Source organism: Spermophilus citellus (assembly GCF_964194105.1).
Source record: "Spermophilus citellus genome assembly, chromosome: 3".
In the NCBI taxonomy this organism is placed as follows: Eukaryota; Metazoa; Chordata; class Mammalia; order Rodentia; family Sciuridae; genus Spermophilus; species Spermophilus citellus.
The window spans coordinates 51,804,781-51,819,168 of record NC_138184.1 but is presented as its reverse complement, the minus strand read 5'-3'; the positions used below and the strand labels follow the sequence as shown (position 1 = coordinate 51,819,168).

General features: G+C 47.3%; 1 protein-coding gene across 3 annotated transcripts in view; it reads right to left on the bottom strand.

Moving 5' to 3' along the window:
* ABHD6 (abhydrolase domain containing 6, acylglycerol lipase) overlaps nucleotides 1-14,087 on the bottom strand; it is a 46,855-nt gene extending 32,768 nt beyond the window's left edge. The window contains exons 1-2 of one of the 3 annotated variants that reach the window (XM_081284065.1): nucleotides 13,967-14,087; nucleotides 2,204-2,268 (exon numbers count right to left, since the gene is read on the bottom strand). The gene's annotated coding sequence lies outside the window, so the exon portion shown is untranslated. Of the gene's footprint in view, nucleotides 1-2,203; nucleotides 2,269-12,036; nucleotides 12,062-13,966 lie in introns of those variants that run through there. The other 2 variants (XM_081284066.1, XM_081284067.1) reach the window with 2 other exon arrangements.
* Nucleotides 14,088-14,388: the final 301 nt, after the last annotated feature.

Below are 14,388 nucleotides of genomic sequence, written 5' to 3'. Positions count from 1 at the left end.
CTGCATCTACCCCACACTGATTTCTGGAAGGAGTTCTTGGAAAGAAAATGAATTTCTCAAAACCATCACTGAAGATCAACAGCTAAAAAAGACGCAGTGAACATTCTCTTTTGTGGAAGCCCCAGAATCCATGGAACAGAATAACTGGAGAAACAGGTTGTTCTATTTCCTTGTCATATATTGTTATGGGCCAGGTTATATGAGCAATGACCAAACAGACTTCATTTTGCCCTGAGATGCCACATCATGTAAGACATGCTTCTCCCAGGGAAAGCCCCACCTCTGTACCCATCAATAGTTGCTTAGCATCGCATGTTTGGCAACACAAAATGACAGTTCTTATACAATGTAAAAGTGTTCTCTCTTTGGTTCCCGTTTTTCTTGGGCAATGTACCCTGTCCGAGATTGATTGTCTAGATGTTAGTAACCATTCTTTAACGTGTACACAACTAGGGATGTTGGGCTTGCTCTCTTTTCTGCTTATGATTTTATATCTTATAACATTTGTTTATGGTTTTGAATCATAGCAACAGCCACTTATGCTTTAATATGGTTTTGGACTATAAAAGGCGTACTCAAACCCCGGGAAGCGGTCAAAGGGTGTAGACTTGCAGCCTACCCCCTGAACCACCAGCTGGTGGATCCAGACTGCCGGTTGGTGAATAAAGCTTCCATCTCCCGCTTTAAGATCGACTCGATGATTTATCGCAATCTTGCCTTAACAATACATCTTCTCCATCATAGAGGAAAATCACAGTGAAATTTCCAAACAAGTAGGTTAGTTTGCACCAGTTATGAATGCAAGAGTGACAAAGCCCCCAGGATTACTGTCCACAGGTGCTCACCTCTGCCTTCTTCGTGACCTCATTGTCTCCCCCTCACTCTGGCTGAACCATTTCTCCTGTAATTTGCTGCCCCAGCAACTCCACTGCTGAAGCAAGCCAAGGCTGAGCATCCCTGGCCAGGGTACCACATGCTCTCCTCACTCTCTCCCTTGGATATTCCCACAATGCTCTCCTTAATTCCTCCTCACTTTCATCCTCCAGCTCTCTCCTCTGCAAGATAAGAGCTCCTTCCACACTTTTCCAAATGCCTGCTTTACCACACCAATGATCCCATGGCCCTGCAATGCTCCAGGCATGTCTCTCCCGGCTCCTCCTGACTCACGGGCCTCCGCACCCCCATCAGCCTTGCCTCCTAGATGCCAAGGCATCGTCTACTCTTCCCATCACTTCCTCTCACCACTCCAGCTATGCAATAGCGGAAAGGTGCTGTCTCTGAAGTCAACTTGTCTGAATCTAGATAAACTGTCATTTAAGTTAAAATTAATCAAATTCAATTAAATCTGAAATTCAGCTCTCATGTCAGATGGAGGACTTCCTAGGAATCTGACAGCAGCGCGTAGGGGCCAGACTCCTATTTCTATAAAAACTATTATTTTACACCTCGAGTTCCTCCACTACCAACTCCAGGAGGAATCCCCTCATCCACACCAGGGATTGGGCTGCACTGGTCCAAAGTCTACCAGATAAAATGTGCAGCACCCCTTAGGGTCCCAGCCCCACTGCCCAGTTCTGACTTCCCCATTCTGCCTGCACCAACTACTAGTTCCTTGTCTTATGCCAGGTCCACATGGCCTCCTTCCAATGGAGTGCCTTGCCATCCTGGCTACCTGGTGAACTTTTTTTGTGCATCCAGGGCCAGTTCCAGTACCATATTCCACAGGAAAGCACAGTGGTTCCAGAAGCCTAGGCCTTCTAGAATTCTTTCACATCAGAGCTCTGCTCCAGGTACAGTTTTGGAGAACTGTTTATGGGGGAGGGGTGGATGCTGAAGCTTTGAAAGCCTCCAGGAGTCCAATCCCCTCCCATCAGACTTAAAGAACCACCCACATAGGTGACCTGTGTAGGGGGGAGGGAGCTCAGAAGCTCGGGAAGGGCTACTTTGTTGTCTATGGTGTTAAAAATCCATATTTGCCAGATGCAGTGGCATACTCCTGTAATCCTGGTGGCTGGGGAGGCTGAGGCAGAAGGATTGCAAGTTTGAGGCCAAAATCAGCAATTATGAGGCCCTGAGCAACTCAGCGAGACCCTGTCTCTAAATAAAATATAAAAGAGTTGGGGATGCCGCTCAGTGGGTAAATGCAGCTGGATTCAATCCCTAGTTCAAAAAATAAAAATAAAATTAAAAGATCCATACTTACTCTGCAAAGAGCACAGCTTTCTTTCCCAACTGCTACTGGCTTTGACAGGAGCTGAAAATGAGATTCTGGAATCACAAGAAATAAGATGACAAAGCATTAAATCATCTTAGGGAATATGAATGGAGCGCTCAGAGCAGCCAAATGGATGGCTGAATAGAGCAAAGCTGCTGGGCCTAGCCAGCACATGGGAGTACAAATATCCTGTGGCTTTATAGTCTGCCCTAGGTTCAGGTTACCTCCCCAATTAGGCAAAAGTGCACGGAGGGCGGGGCATCTCTGATAAGGAGCCTGGCCTAGGAAGGGTTACAGGTCAAAGAGGAAAGCAGGTGAAGGTCAAGCAGGGAAGGACCACAGGACAGCCTGGTTCCCTGGATGGGAAACACAACAATGGGAAGACTAGATGTACTTGGCTCTAGGCCTACAAACTTAACAAAGAACCTCCGATAAAGATACCGAAATCTCCTTCCCTTTCTGGACCCCGGCTTCCCTAAACATTGCATTCAGGAAGTTATGGAGGAAGGGTGAGGACCAAAGGTCAATAGGGCTATTGGAGTGTTAGGGACAGCACGCACAGGGCTGGCCACAAGCACAGAGGAACTGGCAAAGGCTCTGTAACAGGAGTGTGAGGCCACAGGTAAGGGAAAATAAAGCCACAGGATCCGGGGACTGTTTCAGATAGGTGAGTGTTTAACCATGAAACGTCTAGAAGAAATCATGAGAACTCTGTCCTAAAATATCTCCAAGGGGAAGGCCTTTCCAAGAGAGGTATAAAAACCAGAAGCCATGGGGGGGCTGCGGTTGTGGCTCAGTGGCAGAGGGCTTGCCTCATATGTGTGAGGCACTGGGCTCAATGCCCAGCACTGCATATAAATAATAAATGAATAAAATAAAGGTCCATTAACACTAAAAAACAAAACAAAACAAAACAACACAAAAAAACAGAAGCCATGACAAAACATCACTATTTACAAAATAATTTTTGCACTATTATTATCATTACAAAAGAGTAAGAAGCTGATGACATAAAAATGTTTGATTTATGGTACTAAGAATTGAGCCCAAGGACTCCCACATGAGATTCTGGGAATCATAAGAAATAAATGTCAAAGCATTGAATCACTGAGGCCAAACTCTGCCAAGTGCTCTACCACTGAGCTACATGCTCAGCCCTTCTCATTTCATTTTGAGACAGGGTCTCAGTTGCTCAGGCTGACCTCAAACTTGCAATTTAAATTGTGCATTACTGCAATCAGCTAAAACTGGTTTTTAAACATCTACTCAAAAGTGTTATCATCAACAGGATTAAAATATGTCAACACATATCAAAGGTAACAAACTTCCTTAATGTATAAAAGGGTCCTACAAATCAACAAGAACAAATCCATTAAAGAAAAGATGAGCAAATAATCTGCATAAATAACATACCAGAAAGGAAAGTGGAATGACTCTTTTTTTTTTTTTTAGAGAGAGAGAGAGAATTTTTAATATTTATTTTTTTTAGTTCTCGGCGGACACAACATCTTTGTTGGTATGTGGTGCTGAGGATCGAACCCGGGCTGCACGCATGCCAGGCGAGTGCGCTACCGCTTGAGCCACATCCCCAGCCCCTGGAATGACTCTTAAACATAGAAGGTGCTCAATCTCATTTAAAAGAGAGACAGGCAAATCACGTCTACAGGTTTGTGGTGGTCTTTATTCAACAATGCACAAAAAGTTTAGAAATAGACTGTGTACCTGAGGCCATTGTAGAACTAGATGCTCTCATATCATGTACATATTACATTCCCAGCCAGGTGCAGTGGCACATGCCTGTAAACCCAGCAGCTTGGGAGGCTGAGGAAAGAGGATCGAGAGTTCAAAGCCAGCCTCAGCAACTTAGCAAGGCCTTAAGCAAGTTAGTGAGACACTATCTCAAAGTAAAATTTAAAAGGGCTGAGGATGTGACTCAGTGGTTAAGCACCCCTGGGTTCAATTCCTGATACTAAAAAAAAAAAAAAAGTACACACCCATCAACAAAGTCCAAATATGTGGCCCTGGGAAATTCACCTACCTTTGACCTAGTAATATTTTTTCTTCTAAGAATTTACCTATATTTATATCTAAACATGTGTAATAATACATTTGTACAAGGTTATTCATTACAGTTTCATTTATACCATAAATGAAAAGATAATAAATTCATATGTCCACTTACAGGGAACCTGGTAAGTAAACAATGGTATAGCTTTACAAAAACAAAACAAAAAAACAAAAAACAAAAATAAAAAACATTACATACAGGCATTAAATACAAATAGAAACTAAATATAAGGCAGTTCAATTTTCCCCATAGGTAATGACCTCCAAGATACATTATTAATTCAAAAAAGTGAGGAACAGAAGACAGTAGATAGAATAACACCATTTGTGTTTAAAAAAGAGAGATTGTATATGTTATGATTACATATGTATGAAATGATTCTACATGGATACACACACACACACACACACACACAAAACTGGGACTAGTAACTGGCTCTGGTGGGAGGGAATGGGATTCTGGAGACAGAGATGAGAGTAAAATTTTTCACTGATATTCTTTTTGTAAATTTTGAATTGCTACTGTACACAAGTATGAAGGGTTTTTTCCTATTTAATTAAAAAATACAATATGAACTCAAATAAAATGGGATTAAAAAATAAAACTGGGACTAGTAGCTGGCTCTGGTGGGAGGGAATGGGATTCTGGAGGCAGAGATGAGAGTAAAATTTTTCACTGATATTCTTTTTGTAAATTTTGAATTGCTACTGTACACAAGTATGAGGGTTTTTTCCTATTTAATTAAAAAATACAATATGAACTCAAATAAAATGGTCTATCTTGAAGCCAGGTATGGAGGTGCACACCTGTAATCCTAGCTACTTAGGAGAATGAAGCAGGAGGATTGCAAATCAACCTGGACAACTTAGTGAGACTTTGTTTCAAAATAATGTTAAAAAGGGCTGGGGATGTAGCTTAGTGGTACTGCACTTGCCTAGCACTGGGTTCAATCTCCAATACTATTAAAAAAAAAAACAACAACTCTATTCTGTATTGTTCAACACAGTAGCCATTATACATGTGGCTATTTAAGTTCATTAAAACTAAATGAAATTTAAAGTTCAGCTCCTCAGTGATATCAGCCACATGTCAAATGCTCAATAGCAACACGTGGCTTGTGGCTACCATATTAGAAAATGAAAATCCAGAACATTTTAATTATCACAGAGAGTCCTACTGGCTAGACATGAACTTTCTTTCCTTTGGTACTAAGGATTGAACCCAGGGACACTTAACCATGGAGCCACATCCTCAGCCCCCCCCCCCCCCACCTTTTTTCTTTGTATTTAGAGACAAGGTCTCACTGAATTACTCAGGGCCTCATTAAGTTGCTCAGGCTGGCTTTGAACTCGAGATCCTCCTGCCCCAGCCTCTCGAGCCACTGGGATTACAGGTGTGTTCCACGGAACCCAGCCCAATCCTGAACTTTATATTCATTCAAAAGGCCCATGAGAGGCAGTAATCAAGCCTTAATAATCTCTCATAAGAAGAAATACCAAATTGAATGTGTTACAGTGAAAATTCATCATATCTGAACATGAGCTGGGTGGCCTGAGGCTCGGGACAGACTCTCTTGTCCTATGCCACTGTCCAGAGGTTAAGTCTGCCTGGCAGGAACTTTAGTCTTTAAGGATCAAAGTCCAGCACTCTAAGATAGCAAATGATAAGAATTTTCTCTTTTGGAACCACATGGCCTGGAATTACACAACCATAAACAGCCATAGATTCCTATCTTCTTTATGGTAGAGAGGGGCTGAGGAAAGGGATCACTGTCCTGCTTCACAAAGCACCAGCAACAGGTCCCTTGGGGTCCTTGCTCAAGAACAAGCTGGCAACTTCTGCCACTAGGGCAGCACTGGGCAAGAGAAGAAGCCCAGTCAGGTTGGGTCTATGGATGGAGGATCAGGGAGTACCAGCAAGTCCTGCTACCCAATCCTCTGGGAGAAGTCACAGCCAGAGGGGAGAAAAGGCAGATCAATCAGGGGCTCATTTGAAAGGCAGGAGGCTAGCTTATCCTGTGGCCCAGCTTCTAGAAAGTTGTTTTGGAGCCAGGAAGGGTGGCACACATCTGTAATCACAGCAACCTGGGAGGCTGAGGAAGGAGGATCATGAGTCACAGCCAGTCTCCACAACTGAGCTAGGTGCTAAGCAACTCACTGAGACTCTCTCTCTCTAAATAAAAATACAAAAAAAAGTGCTGGGGATGTGGTTCGGTGGTAAATGCCATGGATTTAATTCCTGGGACAAAAAAAAAAAAAAAAAAAAAAAAAAAAAGACTTATTGGCCACAAAGTAAGACAATAAACCATACTACACTGGCCTGGCCGAGCACCTCAAAAAGTCAGACTCTTGGGCCAAGATGTGTGGGCTATAACAGTCTGAAAGAACCACCTGCTTGAAATCTTGTCTTCAGGAAGACAGCTGAAATGCAAGCCAACCTGTTGCTGGTTAAAACAGAAGCCAAAGCCACTTGACCCTTTATCTCCAAAACCCTAAAGTCTTCGGGCTCTAGGGGAGCCCACAAGAGTCTTCATCCCCCCCTCAAAGGAAAGAAACAGCATCATGTAAGAAACTATTTTTCCTCATGACTAAAATGAATTAAAATAGCCCTGGATATGCATGGATTAGAGCAGAGGCCTAAACTAGAACCTGGGCACCCACAGACATTCTCCCATTGATGCAACCTACTCTCCCAAATAAAAGGAAAGACTAGGAGATGAGGAGTCTTCACTACAGATGGAGCTGGCCTGCAGCCTTTTCTAGCTATGGAAGCAAAGCCGGTGTTAAAGGAAATCAGGGCTCTATTAATACAAGGTGGTGAGGTTCAGGGGCAAGATTTCTGGCTTCCTGCAAAAAGTCTAGCATTGGGGGCCCTTTGGGAGTTGGTCCCCACTTTCCTTTAAGCCAGAATCTCCCCCAAGGAGGCTGTCTCAGTTACCCAGGAAAATGGTTAAGAGTGCAACACCCTTTTGTTTGGAACTGTATCAAAATGAATAAAATCAAAAGCAAAAGTGCCATTTTAGCAGGGTGCGGTGGTGCACGCCTGTAATCCCAGGAGCTTGAGAAGCTGAGGCAGGAGGATTGTGAGTTCGAAGTCAGCCTCAGCAAAAGCGAAGCACTAAGCAACTCAGGGAGACCCTGTCTCTAAATAAAATACAAAACAGGGCTGGGGATGTGGCTCAGTGGTGGAGTGCCCCTGAGTTTGATCCCAGGTACCCCTTCCTCTCCAGAAAAATCACCATTTTAATAGCAATACTAAACCAAGATCAGGTGGTAATTATCACCCATGCTAATTGTCAGACAGAGAATAGCCTCATGTGGATTAGTACACTCTATGAAAAATCCTCCCCACTTCAATTTGGCTATGGTGGCCCTACCAGAGAGAGGTCACTTTTACAAACTTATCTCATGGCTTCATTGATTTCTCACAGGTCTGTCAGGTTTCTGTTTTCTGAGTCCCTGTCCCTTCCCTTCCTCAATAGTCGACAGGCCTCACACTGCTAGGTCCTCTCACGGCCTTGACATGTCCTTCAGGTGACATTTTAGCATCCCCTGCTTTGCGCAGAATCCTGTCTCTTATAAGAGTCATGATCTCACTTTTCACTGTGTGTCTTCCATTTACAAAACATTCTATGACCTGGGGAAACAGATGCCCCTGGGGTCTGCCTGGCAGGTCCCATGGTGGAGAACAGACAGAGTGGAGCCGAACATAGGACACAGGTCCATTAGTAACATCTCCCTAGCGTGAAAACCTGTTTCTGCCTACAACCTGGAAACCTGGGGAATAGGTACTAGACACACTGTTGATCTGACCCTCTTGTGAATGCCCTGGATGGACTTTCTGTTTTCCTCCACTGTCCCCACTCTCTTTTGGTGGGGGAGGGTGGTGTACGGGGGATTGAATTCAGGAGCAACTCAACCACTGAGCCACACCGCAGCCCTATTTTGTATTTTATTTAAAGACAGGGTTCTCACTGAGTTGCTTAGGACTTGCTAAGTTGCTGAGACTGGCTTTGAACTCGCGATCCTCCTGTCTCAGCCTCCCAAACTGCTGGATTACGGTGTGCGCCACCTAGCCTGGCTGTCCCCACTCTCTCTACCAGTAAGACACCCTCTCCCTACCCCATCTACTCCTTTTAAACTCTTCTAACAGAGCAATTGGCTCCCTTAGCCTTTCCTGGGTGCCTGGCAACCAGCCCCTCACCCTCCTGCCCAGGGTGTTTGCACATCTTGTGACATCTGTGGTTTGTCCCTTGGGGTGGGAACACTGGTTGTGCCCTTCACAGGATGCCAGCTCCTCTAAGTCAAGTCCAACCACATCATTGGATCTGTCTCAGTCCTTAGCATCCACAGTGTTTTGCCCTTGGTGGCATTTGATAAATACCAAAAACCAGCATGGAAAGTCAAAATACCACCAGCTGCTCAGAGTGAGAGGAAACAAGCCATAAATCAACACGCTGCAGGGCCAGCGTCAACGTAGGCTGCTCTATTCTTACAGCCACTGACACAGTGAACATTCATCAGAGCAGCATGGTTTGAGACGCCAGTCCTGATGGTGATCTGGGACCCAGAGAGGTTAAGCAAGCTACCCAACATCACACACCTTTCTCTTCCCCTGACCCAACTCACCAGTGGTCCACCGATGGTCCTCAGCATGAGGTGCAAGGCCACATATGATTTGGTGCCTGTCCATCTTTCAGGTCCCATCTCCCCCCACCTCTTTCCTGGATAGATCTGCAACCCCAAACACACTATGCCCTTCTGCACTAGTGCACAGATGCTAGTGCACGGGCTCTCCTCTCCCGGCACACAGATTTCCTTCTCACCTAGCAAGCTCTGCACATCTGTCAGTCCTGGCTGTTAACGTGGCACTACCATCTGCAAATGCTTCTCGGAGGATTCAGTTTTGCACTTCAATAACCTGGGTTCAATCTCTGCTGTGCCACAGACCAGCCATGGGACGTTGAACCTCTTGGAACATCAGTGTGGGGACAAAATGAGACAAAGAGATGGTACAAGGAACCAGTTCAGAGTGGTGACTGGCACATTTTGAGCTTCCCCTGCTCAGCTAGGGAGATCCCACCTGCCTTCATGGAAGTCAGGCAGTCCCCTGCCCTACACTGCTCAGGGACTGTCCAGATGCTTGAGAGCTCTGTGGGTAGCATCTGTGCCACTGTCTCTATAATCAGGAGTCTCACCTATCAAACACAGTCCCCAGATGTCATTATACACAGGGCTGGCATCCAAGTCTGGGTACATCATTCCATGCCAACAGTCAAACAGCCAAAGTTTCTGGAAACTGCCTCAGACAAAGGCTGCTGTTACTTTAGGTAATGACTTAAGATGAGGATCCCAGCCCGCAGCAGCGTCAGGACCTTGGCCCGCACCCTCTGGAGCCTCTGTTCCCCTGAGTCAGCAGTTTGCTGGGCACAGCTCCAGAGTGACAGTGGAGCCCAGGACAGACCCAGTGCATTCAGCCACAGGCAGCGATGGCCACCTGGGCTCCGGGACAGGGAAGGTTGGACTGGTCCAGAGGGCTTCTCAGGGATTGATCTGGGGAAACACCTTCATCTACATTCAAGGTCAGAAAGAATGCTGTGGAAAACACATGTGGCACAGGTTTCTCTACTTGGCACAACTGACCACAGGGGCCAAGTAATTGTTGTAGGGCTTTCCTGTGCATTGTATGACATTCAGCAGCATAACTGGCCACTGATGCTATCCACAAGTTATGATAATCAAAAATGTCTCCAGCAGGCACAGTAGTGCATGCCTGTAATCCCAGCAGCTCCGGAGGCTGAGGCAAGAGGATTGTGAGTTCAAACCCAGCCTCAGCAACTTAGTGAGGCCCTAAGCAACTCAGCAAGACCCTGTCTCTAGATAAATATAATAGGGCTGGGGATGTGTTTAAGTGCCCCTGGGTTCAGTCCCTGGTACCAAAAACAAACAAACAAAAGTCTCCAGACCTCCAGCCACTAATTCTTTTAGAGGAAACAAAATTGCTCCACTCTGACCTAGTCTCATCATTGTGATAAATGTGACGGACATTGTAACCACTCACACCATCTACCCCAAAACACCGTCTTACAGTCCACAGGGATTTTTGTTTAAGTTCACCGTCTTAAGGCAGTTCTTCTCAACCCATTTGAATCCCCTGGGGAGAGCTTTCACAAAATTCTGATCTTTGGGCCTCAGGAGGCTGAGGCAGGAGGATTGTGAATTCAAAGCCAGCCTCAGCAACTTAGCAAGGCCCTAAGCAACTCAGCGAGACCCTGTCTCTAAATAAAATATAAAAAAGGGCTGGGGATGCGGCTCACTGGTTAAGTGCCCCTGAGTTCAATCCCTGGTATAAAAAAAAAAAAAAAAAAAAAAAAAAGAATGGAACTTAACTCCATTATCCAGCAGTTTGCCCATGGCCTTACTGAATACAAAATATGATTACTTCTGCTTGGCCTGAACTCCCTTGCCTGCCTCCTAAGTAGGGTCTATGTGAGCCGTTTATTAATGATTTAATAGAGCTCTTGTGATTCAAAGTAGTGGTCAACTACTGATGCTCTTCATAATAGCTGGCTGGTGTTTATTGACTGTCTACCACACACTGGGCCTATGCATTATTTTAGCTAAGGATTACTACTACCTTCTGAAGCAGGTACTGTTTCCAAAAGCTGAGGCTCAGAGAAGTTAGGTAACTTGTCCAGGGACACATAGCTATAGCAAGTGGTAAAAGGGAGATATGGGCGCAGCCTGCCTGATTTTGTGGTGGAAATCCTTTGTGTTATAAACAAAAGCAAATATGCAAGGTTACAATGGTAGACACCAGGCAAAATAATTTTCTCTGAGATCAGACTGAAACTCACTGAGGGAGGTTGGTGATGCAGGGTTCATAAATCCTGGGTCTATTCTTACTTTGGGACCCACTGCACCCGCTGTGGTCCTCCCCCTACCCTTCTCTCTCACCCTATTTCTGTCCTGGGGCTTGACCAGGTAGGTGGAGAGAGGGGCCTTGGGGAGCACTTCTGATCTTGCTAACACAACTGCACCCAAGAGGACAAGACAGTTGCACACAGCAGAACTTTCCAAGTGCCACCATGGGAGTGGGAGGCAGGAAAAGCTTTTAGTTGGGGACAAGAGAAATCAGGGAAGTGTTCCTGGAGGGATCTGCGGAGCTGCCAAGCTGCACCCTAGAGGGCAGTAAGAGTTGGCATCAGAGATTTCTGGAAGGGCCTAGGCAAAGGCAGCCTGGGGAGAAGAGTGTTCCCCTCTTGGGCCTCAGCAGAGGAAGCCAGGAGGGAGGAAATGGTCTCCAGGAGCCTAGGCAAAGGGACCAGAGCAGCAGGGGTGCCCAGGAAGCAACCCATGAACCATCTCAGAAACATGTTTGCATTCCAGTCCTGGCACTTTCCAGTTGTGTGGCCTCAAGCAAGTCCCTTCTCTTCTCTGGGCCTCGATGTCCTGGAGGAGGGCATTGAAGACCCCTTGGTGGTCTGAAAAATGAGCTAATTAACTAATTTATTTATTTAAGTAGTACTGGGGATCAGACCCAGGGCCTCAACCGACTAGGCAAGTGCTCTACCACTGAGCTCCATCCCCAGAACCTAATTTTTGAAAATAGATTGGTGCTAAGAACACAAATTATTTCTAATTTCCTATGTTATAAAAATACTGATAATGTACAAAGCCCTGGGTTCAATCCTCAGCATGCAAAATAAATAAATAAATAAACAAATAAATAAACAGGGGAACGTGGCACACGCCTGAAATCCCAGCGGCTCAGGAGGCTGAAGCAGGAGGATCACAAGTTCAAAGCCAGCCTCAGCAAAGACAAGGCCCTGAGCAACCCAGGGAGACCCTGTCTTAAAAAAAAAAAAAAGGGCTGAGGGGGATGGGGTTGTGGCTCAGTGGCAGAGTGCTCCCCTAGTATGTGTGAGGCACTAGGTTCGACCCTTAGCACCACCTACAAAAATAAATAAAATAAAGACATGATATAATAAACAAGTACTGAGTGCAGGTAATAATCCCCTTTAAAAGATTACAGGCATCTACAACTACAAAAAAAAAAAAAAAAAAAAAAAAGAAAGAAAAAAGAAAAAGAATCTAAAAAAAGTTTTTAAAAAGTGGGGGCTGGGAACGTGGCTCAGCGATGAAGCACCCCTGGGTTCAATCCCTGGTACCAAAAAACTAAAAAATATAAATGAATGATAAAGAGCAAAATGCTGAGAAGATTGATTAGTTAATACTGGGTAAAAAGTCTAGTGGTTCAGAGTGGGGAACTGAGGTCACTCACTGTGTCCTAGGAAAAGACTACCTCTGGAAGCTTCCTATACCTCCCCTGCCAAGTGGGCCTAAAAGTGGCACCCACCTCAAGGGGCTCTTGAAGGGAGTAAGGGCTATAATCTTTTAAAGGGGATTACCACCTGGCACTCAGTACTTGTTTATTCTATGTTAGCTATTATTAATTATAGCAATTTTTATTTTCCTTTTTTTTTTGGGGGGGGGGTGGGTACCGGGGATTGAATTCAGGGGTGTTCTCCACTGAGTTACCCGCCCAGTTTTTTTGTGTGGGTCTGTGAGGCAGCCTCCCTAAGTTGCCCAGGCTGGCTTACATCCTCCTGCCTCAGCCTCTGGAGCCGCTGGGATGACAGGTTGGGCCACTGCACCCGCTAATTATAAACTATTTTTAACTGGCAAGCCAGGTGCAGCCAGCCATGAGGGATTTCTGGGCAGGTAAGAGGGTGACACAAATGCTGGCCTCCAGGTCTCTGCTTGGGCAGGACCTTCCTCTTATTTCCTCTTCTCAGCTTCCAGGGCATCAAAACAGGTTCAAAAGACGTGTCCCCCGGACGTCAAGCCTCTGGCTCCTCCGCCACCCTCTTCCTTCCCCATGCCTCCCTGTCAATTGGCCTCCCCAGGCGGCTGCAGGCTGGGGACGCAAATCCTGCACGTGCTCTGCCCTGCAGCCGGCATTACACAACCCGCACCCGGGAAGCCCGGGTCCGCGTAGGCGGGGTGTCAGAGATGCCGGCGGGCACCGGGCTGTGGGGTGGGTGGACCAGCACCCCGCGAGTGGGTCTCCGGGAGGACCCGGGGCAAGGACGCAAGGGCGAGGGAGTTGGGGCGGGTGGGGGTGAGGGTTGCCGACAGGCTGCAGCGGAGAGGTGTTCAAGGAGAGCGATGTCGGGGGGTATGGATGGACATGGAGGGAGACGCGGGGGAGGTGACATGGAATCTGCTGTAGTCTGGGAGGGCGACTTGTGACCTTTCTCCAGGCAGGGGAGGCAACAGGAGCGCAGGACCCCAACCTTGCAGGCACCGGGGTGTCCGGGCTGCTGCGGGCGCGGGAGGTGGGAGGCGGAGTGGCAGGAAGGTGCGGGACCCACCCCGACCTCGCCCTGTCCCCGGGCTTCGGGAGGGTGGCAGCTCGGCCCGGGAAGCCTGGTGATGGAAATGCACCCGGGTTTGGGAGTCTCGGGCCCTTCCAAACACCAAGGAGGAGGACAGATGCCACCGCGGGAAAACGGACCAGAAAGGGAGCTGCGGGTCCAGGACCCATTGGCACCCAGCGCGTCGCAGGAAGGGGGCAGCCTGGACTCGGAAAGTGGGGGCAGATCACGAGCCACTGGGGCGCCACCAGCCCTTTCCTGGGCGCTCCCCACCCCACAGACACACACTCTCCGCTCCGCTCACCCGACCGGCCTCACCCGCCTGGTCCCGCCGCCTGGTCCGGCCCGGCCCTTGGTCCCCAGACCCCGGCTCTGCTCGGTCCCGCCGCGCACGCTCCCGAGCCGCTCTCACTCCCGCCCCTCCCGGCTCGACTCCTTAAAGGTGCAGCGCATCGGCCCTTGTTCGCCGACAGAAAAGCCGGCCCCGCCTCCAACAGCGCTCCGCTCTGGCCGCCGCTTTCGGTCTAGGGGATTCCCGGGCGCTAACTCCGGCTTCTCCGCGTCCCCGGCTCAAAACGTTAAACCCAAACCAGTTAATATCCAGCACAACCCGACCCCAACAGCCTTTATGCGAAGACCTAAAGCCAGGGTTGCTGCACAAGCACGTACTATGTTCTGGAACTCAGAACTGATCATTACTCTCCCAAAGGGTGCACAGTGGGGCGG